This window comes from Eptatretus burgeri, chromosome 1 (assembly GCF_056783735.1).
Source record: "Eptatretus burgeri isolate ZD-2024b chromosome 1, Ebu_testis_v1, whole genome shotgun sequence".
NCBI lineage: Eukaryota > Metazoa > Chordata > Myxini > Myxiniformes > Myxinidae > Eptatretus > Eptatretus burgeri.
In genome coordinates this window covers 31,907,531-31,913,067 of record NC_140961.1, presented here as the reverse complement: position 1 = coordinate 31,913,067, position 5,537 = coordinate 31,907,531, and the positions used below count along the sequence as shown (strand labels likewise).

The following is a 5,537-nucleotide window of genomic DNA, read 5'->3' as shown; positions in this document are numbered from 1 at the left end:
GGGGGGGGAAATGGCATAAACAGACCATTTGCCTTCAAAACGCATGGTCACGGTGGAAGCCGACACTTTGAACCAAGAGGCTACGATCATACCCCAAACAGTCCTCCTCATGTTAAGAAACCAGGGCCAACTCCAGCCATGCGAGGCTGAGATTATCGACGAGGAATCCAATTACGGGAGGCAGACGAAAGGAGCTAAAAAACAAACATGTCTGCCTCCATGAACGTTCTTCACGTCACGCTCCCCCAGGAATGCCATTGCAACTGCCACAACTCGCAGCAAACGCTTAGCACACATCCATAAGTGTACAGAATGCTGATACCCATTTTTGAACTTTGCTTTTCCACATGCAAGAGACAAGAACAACAACAAAAAAAAAAACCATGAGGTCAGGATTATCAAAAAAAAAAGAAGTATATTGTCAAATATCACAAATTTTTTTTGGCATAAATCATGGAGAACGGAGCAAAGGATGTGGGGGAATGAATGGTGGGAGGCATGTGGGGAAGGGGATGAAAACTGCAAGCTATCTTGGACCACAGTCCAAAAATAAGGTACAAGAGTCAGACGATCAAAGTTTGCGCAACTCGTACGTCCCGAAGCATACACGAACAGGTTAAAGTGAGAAAAATCAGGAATAATCATTAAAAACGATGACAGTAAATACGATTCTATCTTTTCAATTGAAAACTGAAATGAGAATGGTTAAAGAACTTCAACTGCTGAGGGTAAAGGAGAGGAAGAAGGCCACAAATAAAACTAGAACTACGTTGTCGATGGCACACCATCGCATATTCCCGCGCGCACTGCTTTGTGCCATTAACGCTCGGTGAAATTTTATCTTGCGAAATGGATTGACTATTCTTTTCTATTTGATGTGCTTTATGACCAAAGACGTACTATGTTTACTAAATCAGAAGTCATTGCAAGCATGTCAACATTTCATGAAACATTAATTTAACACTGTCCAGCAATATAGAACTGTGCATCAATTTAATCATAGGAATGAACTGTGTATAATATTAATTATAATTATTCATAATCAATTAGATAAATACAGTTTTTCAACTGCTGAGGGTAAAGGAGAGGAAGAAGGCCACAAATAAAATAAAAAAAAACAAGGTATTTATAACATTGCAACAAAATGATGTTCTCTATCGATTCATTAAGTTGTGGCAATAAAATGATACAAACTAAAACCATTTTATTATTGTGGTGCAAAGGCTAAATGCATTTGCTGCACTCATGCATGTAGAGATATACCCAAAGAATAGTGCACAGTGCTGCGAATCATTATTTTAGGGGAAATAATAAAAAAAAAAAACTTCACTTGATAAACTTCCATCCAGAAAGATTTGACATGCAATCTCACTTGTACATCTAATAGTGGCCATGTTGGTGTAAACTGCAGCAGTCATATTTATTCAACCCCCCACAACCCCCCTCCCCCTTTTCCAGCCCCCTCTTCTATCTTTCATCCTTCACCATTTTTCCTTCCTCCAGACTTTGGATGTTTTGTATGCTCGTTTTCCACAATTGAGAGAAACAGAGAGAGAGAGAGAGAGAGAGAGAGAGAGAGAGAGAGAGAGAGAGAGAGAGAGAGAGAGAGAGAGAGAGAGAGAGAGAGAGAAGATATGAGAAGGAAAGACGGAGAGAAAGATGAGAAAGGAGAAAAAAAAGGACAAAGAAAATAAACAACAAAAAAATAATAAAATAAATAAAATAAATGACAGGTCATGGCTTCCACAAGACCTCGACATTACCAAATGGGGTTTGATTGAACTCCACAATCAGAATATTATGTCAATCAATTACACAAGGAACATTCATCACCTATTGATCGTTTTGGATGGAAAGCAAGGACAGACAAGATGGCAGGCAGCCAAGACGGTCTCAAACTCGTGGAGATTCAATACCATTGCAATAAAGTTGATTACGGCATGTCTGAAACAAACAAACAGCCCCAATGCTTCAACGATAATTTTATAATGCACTGGGAATAATGTTTCATCTTCGAACAGAAACTCCAGTCTTCAACAAGAAATGAAACAAAGCACAACCTGACATTTAATTCAGAGCTGCACACTTGCACATGAAGGAGCAAATGCTAATTTTGTCCAATAATAGTTTCGTTGTGGCAGTATCGCCAGCTCTGCACAAAAGAAAAAAAAAAACACCGAACAAGGCTTTAACCATCTCAGAAAACACACTGACAAGGCCTCCTGGGGTAAGGCCTGACGTGGGCCCAATTTGGGTCACTGTGGAGAAAGTAAAAACAGGACATGGAGGGGATAGCGGGGTGCTTTCTCACAAGCACTCGGGCATCATACAATCCCAAGAGCTTACCTGTGCCCACATACTCACAGCTACCACAAGGTCAAAGCGACATATTAAAAGATCACAAAGCCTAAACGTGTCAACAAAACAAATATCTTATGACTTGGTACATGAGCAGCTAAGTGGACAGCAAGCAGCAATGCTTGTGGTGAAGCTCTGTAGCAACTACACTTTGAATAAAGCCGCACGCGAAGAAATCTTTTTTGGGGACGCATTCTATTTGCCGAATGGAATGCAACCCAAAATCTCTAGAATGAGACTGAGCACTGGGAGGGCCATGTTCCATACCGACTCCCAGCAAAGACTGCAGCACCAATGAGAACATTTTCAAACACTGGACAGTACTTACATCACAATATCAAAAGAAAACGAGAGTTCATGGAACACCTTACCCCACGCAGTCTTGACAAAAAAAATGACATGGGTGGGGTTTGCAAGCAGCAAATTTAATTGGTCACGATGACGTAAAATGCAGTGATATTTTGTTGTCTGAAATTTTCTCCAGTGGCATCAAGAAGAATATTGATTTTTAAGTTGTGGCATTAAAATGATGCAAACTAAAAACCTTTTTTTTGTGGTCCAATGACGAAATTTATTTACATTATTATCAAACTCCACAATCAGAATTCGCTGCTTATTCAACATACCCATAGTGCTCATGGTGACTTCAGACTGGATGAAGCCGTCCATGAGTCACGTGGTGTCTCGAGCCGCGACCCGCCTCACGTTGTCTGGTCTACTGTTAACAGTGACTAAACAATGATTTGGCCGGACTCATGGGGACGGGTCCCTCCTTCAGGACACACGGTACTACCACTGCGTCTCAGAAGGGGGTGCCCTGTTGACACGGGTCCTACTTCCTTCCCTCAGAATTTCTCCACGTTGCTTGCGACTCACTGCGTGTGGCATGGCCCTCTCAGGGGAACCTGTTGGGGTCGGCGACGGGTATTCCGCCGGCAGCCTCAGGTTCCTGACCTGGGTTGGCCGAGCCGTACATGGTTAACTGCTGGGTCGTTGCGTGCCAGACACCGTGAGCCCAGAAATTTCAGTGAGCACCGTACCCCACACTCCTACGGGCAGATGGTCTTGCCCGCCACACCAGTAGCGCCGATCCAGTGGACTGGATCTGGATGCTGGGTTGGCATTCGTCGCAGGGGGCTACATGTGAACCAATAGATGGTTGTGCGGTCCCAAACTGCTACGGACGTCCACTCCAGTGGTCTGGAGCTTCAGTCTGCCGCCTCTGAGCCGTGGTGCTCAACACTTGAAATGAGCTGGAGCGTGAAAGAGGGGGTGAGGGGGGAGGACAACGGACCTCAATCTTACAATCCAAATATCATACAAAAAAGTCTTAAAAGACATTTCCAGAGAAGCATATCTGGGTATGTAGATAGTAGTTTCGTCCTGCAAAACGAAAGGTTTTTGAAAGTGCCGAAAAGGTGATTTGTGTTCTGCAGAGTTTAAGTATATAATTCAATTGAAATAAAATAAAGACTTTAAAGGTTGTAGAAAAGAAAAATTTTCAGAAGTTTACCGGCGTTGATGCAGTGTCTTTTACACCACTTTATTTAACACGGTACATTAGTTACTTGTGTCTGTTGTCCATGTCCTTTATGACGTCCTTAAAATCAGTGACAAGTTTCCTGTTAGGAAGGATTTTCGATTTTGTTTAAAGTTCTGCCAGCCAAGCAAGCAGAGTAAAAATAAAATTAAATAAATAAATCTCTCTCCTCTCTGCACATGCATGATCAGAACAAATTCAGAGCCAAAGAACTGCGAAACTACAGGTTCATTTTCTGATTCGTGTTCAAAATATAACATTCAATTGAAATCAAGTTATTCCTCAAAAATAAACTGACATTTGTGGACAAACAGACAGACAGACAAAAGTGAACCAATTGCTTCATCACACTTTTCAGTTTATTCATGCGTGGTAAAAAAATAAATAATGAACAATTGGTACAGACAGCTTTAAAACAAACAACCTTATTCTTTACTCCAATAGTCCAGGAGTATTAAGTCAAATTTGAGTCAAACGCAGAACAAATTTATAACAGGCTGAAACTTTCAGGATATGTTCAGAAAACTGTCAGGAATAACATACTAAAAGTCCCCAAGAATGTCCCTTGGGGCTTTTGAGAAATTCAAGATGGCGTCCAAGATGGCCACCGGCTTGAGATTTTCTCATATTTCAAGCTGAAATCATCATAGAATTAAAAATAATGGGTCAAAACATGGATTTTAAGTTACAAAGAATCAATTACTATGGCTATTTTTAAGATAAAATCAACTTATTACATATTTAATATGGCTGACATGCACAATACAATGTTTTCTTTTCAGAGCAGGAGATGGAGTCGTGCGTCATTTGTAAGGACTTATGCATCAAGGATTTTGTGCAAGTTGGACCCAAAGGAAGGACAACTCTAGTAGCTGCAAGCCTTGAGAGACAGGATGGTCTTCATGAACTTCTACAGATACAGGAGTCACTGACACTTCACATTGCCTGTAGAAAAGCCTACACCCGGGAATCATCCATCAGATCTGAGACGAGAAAGTCTGAGAAATCAGCGGCAGATGGGGAATTTGAACAACCCACCCTGCGGTCCAGAACTCCTTTGTTTGACATCACTACACACTGCCTTTTCTGCTCTGAAGTACTGATTACTAGCAGCAGACTTGAAACCAACCACAGAAAGTTAACAAGCAATGTAGAGACAATAGAGTTCAAGAACAATGTGTTGAAAAGGGCAACAGAGAGGGGTGATGAGTGGGGAGAGGCGGTTCCCAAAAGAATAGAAGCAAACATTGATTTGGTTGCCGCAGAGGCAAAATACCATCGTGCCTGTGCCCAGGAATTTCTTTCTAACCCACAAAAGTTGAAACCTGTTGGCAAACCAGTTGATGTTCAAAGGATTTCAGCTTTCAATGAGCTATGTGCATATATAGATGACAATGACGAATGTCAATATGCAGTTTCTGACCTCATGGAAACATTCTTGAATGGTGAGGAAGGCTATTCTCTCAAGTACTTCAAACAGAAACTGAAAGAGCGATACAAAGATGATATCATTATAACAAGCCTCCCTGGAAAATCCAGCATAGTCAGTGTCCGTGAATCTGCTCACCGGATACTTCGTGAGAGGTGGGTGGCAGATCAAGCAGCTGACAAAGCTTGTGAAAATGAAAGAATAATTGAA

At 41.4% G+C, this 5,537-nt stretch overlaps 1 protein-coding gene across 11 annotated transcripts in view; it reads right to left on the bottom strand.

Moving 5' to 3' along the window:
* LOC147034170 (LIM domain-binding protein 2-like) overlaps positions 1-5,537 on the bottom strand; it is a 427,197-nt gene that overhangs the window by 38,559 nt on the left and 383,101 nt on the right. The gene's annotated exons all lie outside the window — the stretch shown is intronic.